The following is a 19,210-nucleotide window of genomic DNA, read 5'->3' as shown; positions in this document are numbered from 1 at the left end:
GGCATATATCCTGTGTCCAGCGTGACATATATCCATTGTCCAGTGTGACGACATATATCCAGTGTCCAGTGTGACGACATATATCCAGTGTCCAGTGTGACGACATATATCCTGTGTCCAGTGTGACGACATATATCCAGTGTCCAGTGTGACGACAATATATCCTGTGTCCAGTGTCACAAGTCACAACATATATCCTGTGTCCAGTGTGACATGTAATGTGTGCCGGCTTATATCCTGTGTCCAGCGTGACATATATCCATTGTCCAGTGTGACGACATATATCCAGTGTCCAGTGTGACGACATATATCCAGTGTCCAGTGTGACGACATATATCCAGTGTCCAGTGTGACAACATATATCCTGTGTCCAGTGTGACAACATATATCCTGTGTCCACTGTGACGACATATATCCAGTGTCCAGTGTGACGACATATATCCTGTGTCCAGTGTGACGACATATATCCTGTGTCCACTGTGACGACATATATCCAGTGGCCAGTGTGATGACAATATATCCTGTGTCCAGTGTCACAAGTCACAACATATATCCTGTGTCCAGTGTGACATGTAATGTGTGCCGGCATATATCCTGTGTCCAGCGTGACATATATCCTAGCCAGCCAGCTCAAACAAATTAACCTTAGCGGTGAATAGGGTGACAGATGTCGCAGACAAATTGACCCTACTACCTAGATAGCGGTCTATAAGGGTAGACTATATAGGGATCGCCAAACCTGGGGTCCTAGAGAGGTGGAGGCCACCAATTACCCCACCCCTGCCACCAATTACCCCACCCCCCTCCACCCATTAGGTGATGGATGAGGAGGCAACTGGTAATGCTCCCAGCGTTCAGAAACCACGTGACCTCACGCCAGATAGGGGTCTTGTTAGATATTAAACTGATCTAAACAGATACTACCTTGCAGACTAAATAAGTGCTGCACGAAACGCCCACTGCTCCTTGGCTGAACACGAGGAAGAGTGCACAATCAAGCCAAACAGGGGTTTAAGTACTTGATTGGATCTTCTACCAGAGGAGCGCAGCTACTAGTATAGCTTTGAACGAAGATCGGTCCTTCTCTATTGGGGAAGAATATATGTCATCAGTGACATCCAGAGTATTTATCCTCCTTTTGGGATAGTATGGATGGATTGATAAATGTTTAGGAAGAAGAAGTCCCAACAGCTGCTGATGGTCAGCGTACTAGACCAAGTGCGTAGCTTCGGGAGGAACACATGTAAAGTGGTGAAGTGGTGAGGGAGGAAATGGAACGCACGCCTAGCCAGTCTGATCAAACTGGATAAGGAGGTAACTTGTAATGCTCCCAGCGTTCACAAACCACGTGACCTCACGCCAGATAGGGGTCTTGTTGGATATAAAACTGATCCAAACAGATACTACCTTGCAGACACAGTCAATGCTGCACCAAACGCCTACTGCTCCTTGGCTGCACATGCCAAACTGCAAAATCAATCCACACTGGGCTCTTGGTACTTGTGTGGAGGTTCTAACAGAGGAGCGCAGCTACAAGGACAATTTCAACTTGCACATTCTTTGTATTCTTTGCTCTTTTTTGGGGGGGGGGGGGGGGGGGGGTTATTAAACTGCCACCCTGTCTGCCCCTGTAGTGCTGCTCTGCTTCCAACATGTGCCAGGTCTGAAATGTAAGGTCCACATGTATGTGATGCCCACTGCTGTCGCCTAGCTTAGTCATCCAGCTACCTCGGGATAACCTTATGGCCCTACTACAGTAAATGAAAACGATTTTGTGAGCTGTGAAGTGATCAAAATTGACTAGAAATGAGTGGAAACTAATGTTATTGAGCTCAATAACACTTTAGGGGCAAAAACAGGCCCGAAATCTATTATTTTAGCAATTTTTTGCATTTTTCCAAAAAAATCCACATCCAGATCCAAAACCCGAAGATAGATCCAGCTCCAAAACCAAAACCCGAAAAAGTGCCCGCCGCACATCTCTACAATTTATATTATGGAGCACAGTTGTCTCTAATACTCAAATTACGGCAACAGAGTTCCACATACATAAATGCCCCCACAGTGCAGGTACTCCGCGGACAGAATACACTCTTCCTGGCATACTGTTTCCTAGGTGTCGGGTCCGGCGATGTGGGTGCTGCATCCGCAAATTAGCAATTTAATATGGTGGCCCAGCAGCGGGACTCGGGCCCGTGGGTGCTCATCAATTTCCGTGGGTGCTCGGGCCCTTGAGCAACCACAGAATCGGCACCTATGATTGGGAGGTGTTCCCTCCCTCCGGGATGCCTATCTATGCGCAGTCCCACAGATGATACTGCGCATGGTCTGGACATGGGACTCTCAATACGATTCTATGGGTCTGCTCCCGAAGCAGCCCCATAGAGGCTGGGGCAAGGGCATGTGCAGTACCAAAGAGGCTACCAAAGGTGATCAGGACAAGCAGCTGGCGGGGGTGGGGACCTACAGGGACCAGCAGCAGCAGTACCGGAGGGGGGGGGGGTGTTCGGAATCAAGTGGAGTTCAGCAGCTGAGGCCCTGTGCCTCATGCAAGAAACATCTGTGTAGTCAGCCCAAGAGTTTACAATAAGGGATGCTGACTGACCGTTTAGGCAGGTGCTGGGAGATCCTTGGATGCTGCTCTGTGCAGGAACATCACCACGACAAACCTGATGGAGCCCAACCCTGCAGGACTGTGTGCTGGCCTTTTCTCTCCGAAGCCTCCCAACTTAGTTGCGGCCCTAGAGTCGAGACTAGCTGGCCACTGCTGTGAGATCATTCATTGCCTACGCCAGTTGCCTACGCCAGTGCGATGCTGCCAGCTGCGGGCCCCTTTACAGATGCGAGCATGTGCTCTGCCTCCAACAGCAGTCTGCAGGTCCGGTGGCAGTGGTTCAGCAGAGAGGGCGGGTCCAGCAGACGGGAAGCTGTACACTATAGGTAGCATAGGCGTGCGCAGTCCATTTTCTTAGGGGGTGCACCTTTGGATGGACGTGTCCATCACCGACCTATGGGCATCAATGCAAACGAAATAGGTGACTTATTTATGTATATGCTCTTCAGAATGAACCCCCCCCCCCCCACATACTAGAAACAGGGAGAGTGCGAGGCGAAGGCATGCTGCAAAAAATTACACTGTAATGCCCATTACACATAATGCCACACACAGTAATGCCCATTACAAATAATGGCACACACCGTAATGCCCATTACACATGCCAGGGCTTGACAACTTTTAGTAAAATAGAGACCACAGGGACAGTGCGCGCCGAAGACGTGCAGCAAAAATTGACACCGTAAAGCCTACTACATGTCACACAGCCATTACATAGTATACCACATGCCATAATGCTCATTATGCTATGCCGCACACCATACTGACCATTACATGCTGCGCCTCACACTGTGATGCCCATTACACGTTACTCCTCACACTGTGATGCTCATTACACATTGCGCCTCACATAGTGATGCCCATTAGACGTTGTGCCTCACACCGTGATGCCCATTACACCGCAGATTGTGATGCCCATTATACATTACACCTCGGATCGTGATGCCCATTACACATTATGCCACACACTGTGATGCCCATTACAAATTAACACATTATTTGACACACGTGATTCCCATTACACATTATGCCACACACCGTGATGCCCATGGATGGAGGGGGGCATAGACAGATGGGGACAAAGTACCATATTGGGGACTGACTTACAGATGGATGGAGGGGCAACCTTGACAGAGGGAAGAGTTGGGGGTGGGGCAAAGACAAACTGACAATCAGATGCTGGGATGCTCACCCTTTCTTTCCTTCATCAGACAATAGCAGCGGCTCCACCTCTCTGTGCGGAGCATTTCTGGGCAGCAAAGGCGGCAGCAGCGGGTCCTCTCCCTCTTCATGGTGTGGCTCAGGGAAGCAGTGTGTTCTCATGCGCTCCTAGTTCCTGCACTTATTACCTGGCTGCAATCGTGCAGGGGGCCCCTGGCTTCAATTATGCGGAGGTGCCTGTGCACCCCCGTGCTCGCGCCTATGATGAGTAGCGGTGGGTGGGTCCAGCGTTTTACATAATGACGCTGCGGACATCCACGACATGGGTCACGTGATGTCCGCTCGCTGTCCGGCCTCCTAGCTGCCCCCAGCTCACTGCCTCCGCCACCGGGTAAGTCATCCGCTAGTAGCATAGTGGAAAGCTATTGACTACCCAGCGGCATATGATGGGTAGCGTTAGGCCCCGCCCCGCTTTTAAAGTGGGCGGGGTCATAAATCAAAGGGGCCCACCAGGGAAACCCCCGGTTCCCCGACAGCCCAGTCGGAGCCTGCATGCATGCATATATATTTATATTTATCTAGTTATCTTCTCTCCACAAGTTTCACAAATCCCACATTCTGAGTAGCAAGTCTAGCTGGCAGATAAGATTCCGCCTCTAACCTAATTACGTCTTATATGATGGCATTCTGTTATCAGTCTCCTAACTGAAACTTGAACATAATAGGCAATACAATTTATTGTAGTACTACCACAGGAGCAAAACTATGACTAATGTTTATTGGTAGCAACTTGAACTGTTTGAAAGTGTCCTTGAAATTACAAATGCAGTTTTGAATTATCCTTGAATTTGGATCATCTATTTAGTAACTCTGCTGTGAAATGCAGATAACTAGATAATGCTGTTTATATATATGGTCATAAACTATGCAGATTGGGTTGAGATTTGTAATAACCAGAGCTTATTACTGATAATATAAGAAGCATAATTTGTAATAAGAACTATAACATACTTAAAGGTCAATGTATTTTTTTTTTGTAAAGCATATTGTACAGTTTATTTAAATGTAATTGTATTTAAGCCAACTTTCTTTCATGATAAAGATTTTGCTAAGTAGATCACATATATGTTATATGGTTCTTAGTGATGAGCGTGCCTGGATTTCTGAAATAAGGATGCTACCGAATGTCAGGGATCTTAACTGCGATCTGAGCAAGGCAAGACGCCATCATTCTGGCATTGTATTCTCGCGAGATCCGAACTAGATATAAGTCCCCTGCTACCTGCCGCCATCTTCACTCTGGCATTGGAGAGGACTGAGGGAGGTTGTGTCTCTGTGTCTTTCTGGGAAGCTGGTCTAGGGAGACGACCTGGCTGCAGTAGTGGTGTCCTGTGTAGTCCAGTGCAGAAAAGTTCTGTGGTACTGTGCTGTCTGCTGCTGGTGTCCTGTGCTGTCTAGTGCTGGTGTCCTGTGCTGCTGTATAAGTCCAATGCAGTGGTGCTGTGCTGTCTAGTGCTGCTGTTAAGTCCAGTGGTATTGCCGTTGTCTACTGCTGTTAAGTGCAGTGGTATTGCCGTTGTCTACTGCTGTTAAGTGCAGTGGTATTGCCGTTAAGTCCAGCACTGCCATTACATCTAGTGGTACTGCCGCTAAGTCCAGTGGTACAGCCGACAACCATGTAAGTCCAGTGACAGTCCAGTGGTACTGCCTTGAAGTCTAGAGGTACACCCGACAGCCATATAAGTCCAGTGGCAGTCCAGTGGTACTGCAGTTAAGTCCACTGGTACCACTGTTAAGTCCAGTGGTACTATTAAGTCCAGTGATACTGTTGTTAAGTCCTTTGGTACAGCCAACAGCCGTATAAGTCCAGTGACAGTCCAGTGCAGCCGACTGCGGTATAAATCCAGTGACAATCCAGTCGTGCCGTTAAATCCAGTAGTACAGCCGACAGCCATATACGTCCATTGACAGTCCAGTGGTACTGCCGATAAGTCCAGTGGTTCTGCTGTTAAGTCCAGTGGTACAGCTGACAGCAATATAAGTCCAGTGACAGTCCAGTGGTACTGCCGTTAAGTTCAGTGGTACAGCCGCCAGTGGTATAAATCCAGTGACAGTCTAGTGGTACAACCGTTAAATCCAGTGGTACAGCCGTATAAATCTAGTGATAGTCCAGTGGTACTGCCATTAAATCCAGTGGTACTATTGTTAAGTCCAGTGGTACTGCCATTAAGTCCAGTTGTACAGCAGACAGCCGAATAAGTCCATTGACAGTCCAGTGGTACTGCCATTAAGTCAAGTGGTACTTCTGTTAATTCCATTGGTACTGCCATTAAGTCCAGTGGTACAGCCGACAGCCGTATAAGTCCAGTAACACTCCAATGGTACTGCAGTTAAGTCCAGTGGTACAGCTGACAGACATATAAGTCCAGTGGTACTGCAGTTATGTCCAGTGGTACTGCCGTTAAGTCCAGTACTACTGTTAAGTCCAGTGGTTCTGCCCTTAAGTCCAGTGGTACAACCGACAGTTGTATAAGTCCATTGACAGTCCAGTGTGCACTCTAAAAAAAATAAAAGTGTTATTTTAATCCGTATAATTTTTTCAGGCTTTGCCTTGTGTGTGTGTGGGGCACACTCTCCTGTGCTGCATATAATAAATAACCCCAAAATAAAAGGGTTATTTGAATCCATATAATCTTTCATGCTTTGTGTGTGTGTGTGTGTGTGTGTGTGTGTGTGTGTGTGTGTGTGTGTGTGTGCGGTAAACTTTCACCTTATTATCATACTGTCTGAAGACTGATTGACGCTTGACACTATCAGCTGCATATAATAAGTAACCCCAAAATAAAAGGGCTATTGTAATCCATATAATTTTTTCAGGCTTTCCCATGTGCACATATAATAAATAACCCCAAAATAAAAGGGTTATTTTTATGTTTATAATTGGTACTCTTTACCTAGCACGGCGCCCACGATCTTGATCGTGGGCATCGTGAGGTAAAAAATCGCGTCGGTCGCGTCGTATGCGGGCTAAAGATGCCCAGCCGCGACGCAACCGACGTGATGTCCACGATTTCCCCATTGAAAACCATGTTAAACATGGACATCGCATCGGTCGCGTCGCGGCCGGCCATAAATGTGCACACGATGGCCGCGACGCGATGCCCACGATTTGCCATAGGAATCAATGTTAAAAGGCCCGATGGACACGATTTTCATGTTAAATGGCTGAATGGACCCGATTTTACCATAGGAAACAATGTTAAATTTGCCTTAGAGCCCAAATAGTTACCCTGAACTCTGAAATGGCCCCCCCAATTGTTTACGCCACCCCACAATCAACGTCAACCCGAAGCGTGGCGAGCGCAGCGAGCCCGCGAGGGGCGGCGGTACGCGTCCTCCGACCTTTTCATACCCCCACATATCCACGTCTAATAGAATAGTGTGGCGAGCGCAGCGAGCCACCGAGCCCGAAGCGTGGCGAGGGGACGCGGATACCTTCACAGGTAAACGCGTCCCTTCGCGGGCTTCACAGGTGTCCGCGTCGCCATGGACACCTGTGAAGCCCGCGAGGGGACGCGTATAGCTGTGAAGGTATCCGCGTCCCCTCGCGGAGCTCGCTGCGCTCGCCACGCTTCGGGCTCGGTGGCTCGCTGCGCTCGCCACACTATTCTATTCTCAACTCCACGCCGACGTGGATAGTGGGGGTATGAAAAGGTCGCCACGCTTCGGGTTGACGTTGATCGTGGGGTGGCGTAAACAATTGGGGGGGCCATTTCAGAGTTCAGGGTAACTATTTGGCCTCTAAGGCCCATTTAACATTGTTTCCTATGGCCACATCGGGTCCATTGAGGCATTTAACAGTAAAATCGTGTCCATCGGGCCTTTTAACATTGATTCCTATGGCAAATCGGGAGCATCGCGTCGCGGGCATCGCGGGTACATTTATGGCCGGCCGCGACGCGACCGACGCGATTTCCATGTTTAACATGGGTTTCAATGGGAAATCGCGGGCATCGCGTCGGTCGCGTCGCGGCCAGACATAAATGTACCCGCGATGCCCGCGATGCCCGCGATGGGCGCCGTGCTAGGTAAAGAGTACCTTATAATTTTTTCAGGCTTTGCCGTGTGTAGGTGGGTTGGGGTACATTCTCCTGTGCTGCATATTATTATAACTACAGAAAGATAATGGAGAACATAAATTGGGAGGATAAAATAGTGAAAGAACAAGAACCACTTCCTCCTAGTGCTGAAGCTGCTGCCACTAGTCACAACATACAACATGAAATGCCATCAATGTAGTCTGCCAAGGCCGATGCCCAATGTCACGGGCATGTAAAATTCAAAATGCCAAAGTTCAGAAACACGAACAAAAAAAATAAATGTAAATCAATTGAAGAGAAACTTAAGCTTGCCAATATGCCATTAATGAAACAGAGTGGCAAGGGACGGCTAAGGCCCTGACTTATGTTCATGACTATTGGTTCAGCATCACACCACGATCTAAGCCCTCCTCCTCCCCCGCTAGAAAATTTAAGAGAGTTAAGCTGTCATCAAAAAAGACAAGGTTTCACAAATCCCAAAGGAGAGTCCCAGGGTGTTGGTGGTTGCGATGTCTGACCTTCCCATCACTGTATGGAAAGAGGTGGCTCCTTCCACCATTTGCATGCCCTCTGCATATGCTGGAAGGATCACCCACAGTCCAGTTCCTGATTTTGCGATTGAAGGTTTCAATGTTGTACACCATGAGGAGGATAATAATGGAGGAGGATGTTGCTGATGGTGATGTGGTTTACTTAAATGAGGCACCGGGCTAGACAATTGTTGTCTGTGGGATGCAAAAGGCCGTCGCCATGCCTGGGCGGAAGACCAAAAAAATCCACCTCTTTGGTCTGGAATTATTTTAATCTAGATCCGGACAACAATTGTCTCACCATGAGTAGCTTATGTAATGCTGCAATAAGCAGGGGTAAGGCCTCACTTATGCGTCACCTGAAGTTCATTTATAAGTCACTGTTTAGTTCAAAAACTGTAGCTAGGACCCTAAGCAGTCCAGGGACACCTAAATCCCTAGATCTTTTTGTATCCAAGCGCCTGAAAACCACACCTCGTCAATTTCCTACTCGATACGAACTGGAGCTAGTCCTGCAGACCATGTCACCGGCATGACTGACTCCTCTTCTATCCAGAATTCCTCTGGAAGATCTTGCAGCACTATGCTTACTGCTGCCGCTGCTGCCATCATCCTAGATGGGAAGTTGGAACATTGATACATCTTTTCACTACGCAGGCGATACCCAGTATGTACAGAGACGCCCGAAAAAGTGTCCTCAGTGCCCTGAAAAATGCAGTTGTACCCACTGTCCACTTAACCAGGGACAAGTGGTACAGGCAAACTAAGGATTATATGATTGTGACAGCCCACTGGGTTGATACATCGCCATCCACAGCAAAAGCAGCAGCAGCCTCTATGAAATGCCAGCTCCTTCCAAGGCAGGCTATGTTGTGTATCACAAGTATCAGTAAGAGTCACAATGCCGACAATTTCTTAGAGAAACTGAGGGAAATCACTGCACTTAGACTCTCCAGCAGATTTGTGATATCAGACAATGCCAGTAACATTGTGCGGGCATTACATATGGGCAATTTCCAACATGTTCCATGTTTTGCCCACACAATAAATTTGGTGGTGCAGCATTTACTTAAAAGTGACAGGAGCATGCAGGAGATGCTTGTGGTGGCCTGCAAAATTGCCAGACACTTTTGCTATTCTGCCACTGCCTGACGAAAACTGGAGCACCTTCAAAAACTCCAGAACTTGCCCTGACATCTTCTCAATCAAGAGGTTGTGATGCACTGGAACTCCGCCCTCTATATGCTGCAGAGAATGGAGGAGCAGAAAAAGGCCATTCAAGCCTACACAGCAACCTACAACATAATTAAAAGGAGCGGGGATGCACCTGACTCAAGTGCAGTGGAGACTGATTTCCATGTTGTGCAAGGTTCTCCAGCTACATGGACTTACTGTACCACACGTCAAGTCATTTCTGACACTGCCAGCTTGAGACAGGTCATTCCTTTGATCAGGCTATTGCAGAAGCAGCTGGCAGGGACAGTGCGATGGGGGATCGGGGGCTATGCTGCAATGAGCAACATGGCTCTTGTTCCAAGATAATAGAATTAGACTGTGCTGCACAGTGTATTTCTACATTAGTCCTCAATTAGATTAGTAGAGTAGGCAGAGTGTCCAGCCGGTAGCTTAATATTTTTATCTGCTGGGTAGAATGTATCCACCCTCTAGTAATTGTAGTCCAAATACCACCACTTATTTGTGGTGGTGGTAGATCTTTGAAATTATTGAGATATGATGCACAGTGGATTTATAGACTCAAGACTTTATTACACAGAGGTTTAAGTGAAAACATGGGAGTACATTGCTATGAGCTATGCAGTGTACTCTAATGATAATTTTATTATTTTGATATTGATTTTAGTTTTATTATCTCATTATCAGTAACAGCAGGTAAGAGGTATGTTAGGTATGTATTACAATAAGGTAGTGATATGATTAAGTCATTGATTTAGGGCAATTATTATTGTATTTTGAAACGTTATGACTCTATTGACATCATTTAAATATTTATGACAGTCCCATTATTGTAACCATGTCTGTATATTCCTTTAGCAGTTAAAGCTTGGTATTTATTTGTATCCATATGTTAACCCTGTGGAATGCTGGCTTCTTGACAATCACCTTGCAAACTGCCAGTGATCAAAAACAGGAGCACGCAGGCTTTCATTGCAGGATGACCTTACGCATGTGTACTATGGGCTGCACGCATGTGCAGTCCATCAATAATCGCCTGTTCTGTGAATTCGCAGCTGTGCGAACAGGTCTGAATCAGCCCTATTTAACCAGGCTAATTTCCACAGTAAGGTGGCTGGTGAGAAGACTGACACTGTTACTATATTGACACAAGATATTAAAAAAATTTAAGTCTGAAGGCAACTCTATCATCAATTGATTTATGATGTAGAATCATTAGCAATTGAGCAGAAAGAGAGAGATATAAGATCTTAGTGTTGGAATTACTTCAAACTACTATTACAAAGAAAAATTGTTTAGGATAAGGATTGTCCCTAATATCGGAAAAATTATAGTTGTGTTTTGTAAGAAATGGGTAACTGTGTTAAACAATTGCAGCCTGGATTTGGAGACAGTCATAATCTATTGGTACTGCTGCATATGTCCAGTCCAGTGATAGTGCTGCATAAGTCCAATTTAGTGGCACTGCCGTTAAAGTCCATTGGTACTGCTGCATAAGTCCAGTCCAGTGATAATGCTGCATAAGTCCAGTCAAGGGGTACTGCCGTTAAAGTCCATTGGTACTGCTGCATAAGTCCAGTCCAGTGATAATGCTGCATAAGTCCAGTCCAGTGGCACTGCTGTTAAAGTTTATTTATTTACAGTTTCTTATATAGCGCAGCAGATTCCGCTCTGCTTTACAAATGTTGACATCACTGAAAGAACAAACTACTGTAGGTAAAACAGACAAACATAGAGGTTGGAGGTCCCTGCTGCAAGCTTACAATCTATAGGGAAATAGGAGGGAAACACAGGAGGGAAACACAAGGACAGACACCATTAATAGCATAGCAGTCCCACCAAGTTGCAAGTCCAGAAGGGAAGCTATATAATACATAAGTACCTCAGAGGGTTATGTCTATGGAAATTAAATATGATAGGCTGAACAGGTGATTTTTCAGGAAACACTTGAAAGTTTGAAGGCTAGTAGAGAGTCTTATTGTGTGTGGAAGGGCATTCCATAGGGTGGGTGCAGCTCTATGAAAGTCCTGTAACAGTGAGTGGGAGCTAGTGATCCGTGCAGAAGAGAGACAAAGATCTTGTGCAGAGCGGAGAGAGCGAGTTGGGAGATATTTTGTGATAAGTGAAGAGATATAGGTTGGTGTGGTTTGGTTAAGAGCTTTGTATGCTAGTAGAAGTGTTTTATATTGACTACGGTAGAATACAGGCCACCAATGGAGGGACTGGCACTGTGGAAAAGCAGACAATGAACGTCTGGCTAGGAAGATCAGCCTCGCAGCAGCGTTTAAATAGATTGCAGTGGTGAAAGTCTGTTCTTGGGAAGACCAATGAGGAGACTATTGAATTAATCAATGCAAGAGATAATGAGTTCATGGATTAGTGTTTTAGCAGTGTTGTGTTTAAGATAGGGTGGATCTTGGATATGTTTTTTAGATGCATGTGACATGATTTAGAGACAGACTGAATGTGGGGAACAAAGGGGTTCAGAGTCACGTGTGACCCCTAGGTAGCAAGCTTGAGGGGTAGGGTAGATTGGCACTTTGTCAACAGTTATGGTAACTGACCTGGCTGGAGGGAATATAATTATTTCAGTCTTGGAAATGTTAAGTTTAAGGAAGCAAGAAGACATCCAAGATGAGATTGCAGAGAGACTTTCAGAGACACGTGCCAAAACCACTGGTGACAACTCTGGGGTTGACAGATAGATTTGAGTGTCATCCGCATACAAGTGATAGTGGAATCCGAAAGAGATGATTAGTTTGCCAAGAGATGGAGTATAGATTGAGAAGAGGAGAGGACCTAAAATGGAGCCCTGCGGTACTCCAACTGACATAGGAAGTGAAGAGGAGGTGATATCAGAGAAGTGAACACTGAAAGAGTGATCAGATAGGTAGGATGAGAACCAGTAAAGAACTGTATCATTTAAACTAGTGAGTGTAGTGTTTGTATGAGGAGAGAGTGGTCAACAGTGTCAAAAGCAGCAGAGAGATCTAGAAGAAGGAGTACTGAGTAATGGCCTTTAGACGTGGTGTTTACCAGATCATTCACCACTTTAGTCAGTGCTGTCTCAGTGGAGTGTTGGGAACGAAAACCTGACTGAAGTGGGTCCAATAAGTTGTGGGAGTTACGAAAGTGTGTGAGGCGAGAGTAAGCAAGTCTCTCAAGCAGCTTGGAGAGGCATGGCAGTTGAGAGATGGGAAGGTAGTTAGAGATATGGTGTGTACACACGGTCAGATGTGCCTTAAGATCCTATCCACGATCCGATCAGATAGGATCGTGGATAGGATCTTAAGGCACATCCGATTTGCATCCAATCTTGACTATATAGTGCAGATCTGCACTATATAGACAAGGCAGCCAAGACTTTCTGGCTTCCGATACGTGAACGCGCATCGGGATCGGATAGGGATCGCAAGGGTTAAAACCCTTGCGATCTGCATCCGATTCTGATCCGATGCCGATCCGATGTTGACTATATCGTCAACATCGGAAAGGAAATCGGACCGTGTGTACACACTTGTACAATCTGCATGAGATCCAGATGAGATATTGACTATATAGTCAAAATCTCATCTGGATCTCATGCAGATTGTATGGGTTTCATCCCAAGCGATCCAGATGCGTTCAAGATGCGCGCTCCCATATCTCAGCCAGAAAGTCTTGGCTGCCCTGTCTATATAGTGCAGATCTGCACTATATAGTCTAAATTGTATGCAGATAGTCTAAATTGTAATCGCATCTGGATCTCATGCAGATTGTACAAGTGTGTACACAGCATTACTCTCTCTCTCTAACTGAATTGTGCTTTTTCAGAATGGGAGTAATCACTGCATGTTTGAACAGAGAAGGAAAGATACCTGTAGCAAGAGAGAGATTTCAGATTTTAGTTAAGGTTGGGATGAGCACAGGAGAAATAATTTGACTGACTTTTGAGGGTACAGGATCAAGAGGAGAGGTAGTAGAATAGGAGGAAGAGAAAAGTTTTGATACGTCTTCTTGATTTGTGAGCTCAAATAAGGAAAAAGTGCCAGATGGCTCAGGTAAGGAATGGAGCAGGTCACTGGTTGCAGAAGAGAAAACCATCTTATACCGGATGTTATCAATCTTGTCCTTAAAGTAGGCGGCAAGTTCTTGTGAACTGATGGTAGCTGGTGGAGGGGGTAAGGGAGGTTATAGAAGCAATTTAAATGTATTAAAAAGTTGATTGGGGTTGGAGGCATGAAAAGAGATAAGAGATTGGAAGTACATTTGTTTGGCAGTGTCCAAAGCATTGCGGTGGGAGTGGTAGGCAGTCTTATATGTGAGGAAGTCACCCAGACTCCGAGATTTACGCCACTGACATTCTACTTTATGTGACTGATTACATAGTTTTCTTGTTAATTTGGAGTGCCATGGCTGGCATCTAAGCCTGTGTGGGGTGTAATGGAAAGCTGGAGCCACTTCATCAAGGGCTGTTTCTAGTGTCTGGTACAGGTAGGAAAAAGAGTCAGGAGAGATAAATGTAGAAATTGGTGAGAGCTGTTGTTGCAGAGAGGTGGAAAGTTGTGGAAAATTAATAGCATTAGTATTTCTGTGGGTTAAAGCAGGCTTGCATAATTTCAGTGTCAGTGAGCTTGGGGTAACGGAGGAGAGCGAGAGTGTCATGAGATTGTGATCCGAGAGAGGGAAGGGAGTGTTAGTGAAGCAGAGACTGAGCACAGCCTGGAAAAAACAAGGTCAAGGCAGTGGCCTTCCTCATGAGTAGAGGAGTCAGAGAGAGGAGCTTGGAAGGCTGAGAGAGGAGGTTAGAGAGAGGAGTTTGGAAGCATACAGAGATTGTGGACTGTCAATAGAGATATTGAAGTCACCCAGAATGACTGTGGAGATGTATAAAGATAGGAAGTGGGGGAGCCAGGCAGAGAATTCATCCAGAAATTGAGATTTGGGTAGTCCAGCTGGGCAATAAATGACAGCAACATGCATGGTAAAAGAGGAAAAAATCCTAATAAAGTGAACTTCAAATGATGTGAATGTGAGTGAAGGAACTGGTGATAGAACTGAGCATGTGTAGGATTGGGACAGTAATATATAGTACCTACCCCACCTCCTCTACTGTCACCAGGCCTGGGGGTCTGTGTGAAGTAAAGGCCAGATTACAGTGCTACAGGCGAGGCAGTGTCTGTTTGTGTGAGCCATGTTTCTGTAATAGCCAGCAGGTTGAGGTTGTGAGAGATAAAGAGGTCATGGATGGATGTTAATTTGTTGCAAACAGAGCGTGCGTTCAATAGGGCCCATTTTAGTGGCTTAGCGGATGGTGGGAGGCATGTGATATTTGTGAAATGAGCAGGTTTTCTTTATGGCCTTGAACCAGCTGAATGAGAGTTGGACAGGTTGTTGGGGCTGGATTGGGTGATATGTCACCAGCTAATAAGATTAAAAAGGAGAAATAGATAGTGGTGGAGGGTTGTGAATGTTTTTTATGGTGGCCAGATGTGGATGTGAAAGTACATGTTGAGAGGTAAGTAAAAAGTTTAATGTGTGTTAAGAAGTGGGGAGTGGAGAATTGAAGCAGCAATTTGAACAGAGTGGTGAGTGTCAGGGACACTGTAGGCAGTATGTAGTTTGGTGAGAATACTATGTAATAAAATGAGACAAAGTATTTTGGTAAACATGTGATTGTGTGAATTGTGAGGATAGGGTTAAATGTATATAAATAAAGTGTGTAAAGTTTGTAGTTACCTTTATGTAGTTTTTCAATGTTTGTTCAACTGTTTCTTTAACTGTTCAGATGTCACCCTTAGTTAATAACACCCTTTGTTAAAACAGCAAGCTGCCTAGCTTCTAACCCTAGAGAAATACTAAATTAGGAGCTAGGCCTGGCCAGACCATTTGCTTACCTGGTTGAAATGCTAATTGTACAAAGATCATAAACTAGCCTGATTGGGTAACCAAGAGGCATACTAATATTGGCTTGCTTTGCACCTTTGCAGCTTAAATCTAACAAATACAATTAGTTATCAATGTTAAATACATTTAAAAGCAAGACATGCCAGAAGATCATGCAGGAGTTTGTCATTTAAAGGTGATACGTTAGCCTGGGATCTCTAGTTCAGACTTGTAATGCAGTGGATGTGAATGTTACATACCTGTTAGATGACAAGAAATAGATTAATTATTCCAGATTCATGTAGAATAAATCAGTTTCTTTAACTGTTCAGATGTCACCCTTAGTTATGACCCTTTGTTAGAACAGCACGCTGCAAGTCAGCAAGATGCCTGGCTTCTAACCCTAGGGAAATCCAGTGATACTGCTAAAGCCGCTAAAGTCCAAAGGTACTGCCGTTACAGTAGATTGGTTGTGCAGTTAAAGTCCAGTCCAGTAATACTACTGGTGCATAATTCCAGTCCAGTTATACTACTACACTTGCCTACCTTACCCTTTCCATGAGGGAGAAAATGCTCTGTTCCTGGACTTTCCTGGTAATGTATGATTGCCAACACCTGTCATACCTCCCCACATGACCCTCTCCAGGAGGGACACAATGCTCTGTTCCTGGACTTCTCTGGTAATGTATGATTACCATCACCTGTGTTGGAACACCTTTCTTATTAATTACCCTGTGCAAAACAGATGATGGTAATCATACATTAAGAGGAAGGTCCAGAAGCAGAGCTTTTTGTCCCTTCTGGAGAGGGTCATGTTGGAAGGTATAACCTGTGGTGAAACACCTTTCCTATCAATTAACTAGCTAACCACAGGTGATGGTAATCATACATTACCAGGGAAGTCCAGGAACAGAGCATTTTCTCCCTCAGGGGTGGTCGGAGGTTGAGTCAAGCGAGTAAGAGAGGATTGATATCTGGGTAACAGTTAGGGGGTCTAGGAGGAATAGAAGATGGAGGAAGCGACAGGCAAGCTCTGAACTACCAAGCCCTAGTACACACACCCGAATGGAAGCAGAAATTATGGTTGGGAGTGAGGAGCTGGGGAGCTGGCTTGGAAGGGTTCCTCTAGCAACCAGAGGAATACCCCCTCTGGCAGGCAGTGTAATTCTGAGAGGAAGGGCCCAAGGCAGATAGTGGTGGTAGGGGATTCAATTATCAGGAAAGTTGATAGGGCAATCTGTTATCGGGACCGCAATAGGCATACTGTCTGTTGTCTCCCGGGTGCTCGGGTATGTCATATCGCAGACCGGGTGGACAGATTATTGGGAGGGGCTGCAGAAGACCCAGCGGTCTTGGTGCATGTTGGCACCAATGACAAAGTCAGTGGTAAATGGGATGTCCTCAAAAAAGACTTAGGGTTCTAGGCAATAAACTTAAGGCAAGGATATCTAAGGTAATAATCTCAGAATTATTGCCTGTGCCACAAGCTAGCCCAGGAAGACAGAGGGAGGTTAACATGTGGCTCAAAGACTGGTGCAAGAGGGAGGGATTTGAGTTCCTAGAAAACTGGGCGGACTTCTCAGTCAGGCGTCATCTCTTTAGCCACAATGCATTACACCTGAACGAGGAGGGGGCAGGAGTGCTCTGAGGTATAATGGTGGGAAGGCTTGAGGAGATTTTAAACTAGGCGGGTGGGGGGAGGGTATAGTAAGAAACCTTAAACCAATAAATGAGTGTAGAATAGAGAGCAAAGATAGCAACATTGTGAAAGAAGCAAGGGGAAGGGGGGAAAAAGGGAACAAGGTAAGCAAAAAGTGTATGAGGGACACACAGCCAAGTACAGATATTGTCCACGATACTGGTTTATCGTTTCAGGAACCTTCTGCAACTGTAACAGGTACCATGACAAGCGCAAAGGAAAAACTTGATCTGAAATGCCTTTATCTCAATGCTAGAGAGTTTAACTGGTAAAATGGGGGAACTAGAGACCCTAGTTTTGAAGGAAAATTTTGATCTCATAGGTATTACCGAAACTTGGTGGGATGAATCACATGAGTGGGAGGCTAACATAGAAGGTTAAAGTCTGTTTAGAAAAAACAGATTAGGTAGAAGGGGAGGGGGTATGTTTACATGTTTATATGTTAAACCATCCTTTAAACCATACATAAGGGAAGGCATATACAAGAGCACAATGGAGTCAGTAGAATAGGTATGGGTAGAAATCACAGGTACTGTAATATTAACGCGGCTAAAAAAATTATAGTAGAAACATGTTATAAGCCACCCAACATAAATACAGAGGAGGAAAAAGACCTCTTGCTACAGGTGGAAAAAGCATCCAACTTAGGGGACATTATTATTATGGGTAACTACTCAGAAATAAATTTGAAAGATAGGTCAACTAAGACTGCTAAGGGAAATGTTTTATTGGATGCCCTAAATTACCACTATTTGTTTCAATTTATTGAAAGTCCAACCAGATATAACAATATCCTGGATCTCTTGATAAGCCACAATGGGGACATCTTTACTAACATAACCATAAGGGAGACATTGGGGAACAGTTATCACAATATGATCACATTTTATTTATATTTTAACAAAGATAATTATATTAGAGCATCTAGTTTCTTATATTTCAGAAAAGCAAACTTTGGTAAGTTTGAGGAGTCCTTAAAGTATATAAACAGAAAGGAATTATTTAGAGGTATGGATACTATTAAAAGGTGGCAAACTTGAACAAAAAAATTCTGCTGGAGGGCACTGATAAATTTATTCCTAGGGTAAATAAAAGAAAAAATGTCAAAAGGACATGTGGCTTAACAGCAAAGTCAAATTTGAAATGGTAAAAAAAAAGAGGGCATTCAAAGCGTTTAAACAAGATGGGACACCCAAATCATTTGCCGCATATAAAGAATGTAATAAGCAATGTAAAAATACAATCAATATGGCTAAATTAGAGAATGCAGATAGCAAATCTAATCCCCAAAAATTATACAGTTATATAAATGGGAAATGGTTAAGGAAGGAAAACATTGCAGGGTACCCTGGTAATAGAAGGTATAGAGATAGAGGAATTATTTATTGAATTTTTTGTTTCGGTATTTACAAGGGAAGAATCTTTAGAAGATCTCCAACAGATTAAATGCTCGGCTCTGTATGTAAACTGTATGTTTGAGAGAGAAAATAGTCAAAAATAGCTTACAGAACCTAAATAGTAACAAGTCTCCTGGCCCGGACGATATACATGCTAGGATACTGAAAGAATTGAGTTCTGTCATAGCACTACCATCATATCTGATATATAAGGAATCAATAAACTCTGGGACGGTACCAAGGGATTGGCGCATAGCTAACATAGTACCAATATGGAAGAAAGGTAGCAAAACTAACCCTGAAAATTATAGACCAGTCAGCCTTACATCCATTGTCGGGAAAAATAATAGAAGAAATAATATCCAAAATGTCTTAGAACAGGAGAAAGTGATAAGTAAGGTTCAGCATGGGTTAGTCAAAAATAGATAATGTCAGACTAATTTAATTAGCTTCTATGAGGAAGTCAGTGGGGGCTGGACTTAGGGACATCTCTTGCTGTTATACTGCTTGATTTTGCAAAAGCTTTTGACAGGGTGCCTCATAAAAGATTATTAATAAAACTAGGTAATTTAGGGTTAGGGGATAAAATTTGTAATAGGATTAAAAACTGGTCGCACAATTGTGGACAGACAATGGTGGTAAATGGCATA

The sequence above is a fragment of the Crinia signifera genome, chromosome 1 (assembly GCF_055691185.1).
Source record: "Crinia signifera chromosome 1, ASM5569118v1, whole genome shotgun sequence".
In the NCBI taxonomy this organism is placed as follows: domain Eukaryota; kingdom Metazoa; phylum Chordata; class Amphibia; order Anura; family Myobatrachidae; genus Crinia; species Crinia signifera.
This window is presented reverse-complemented; position numbering follows the sequence as displayed.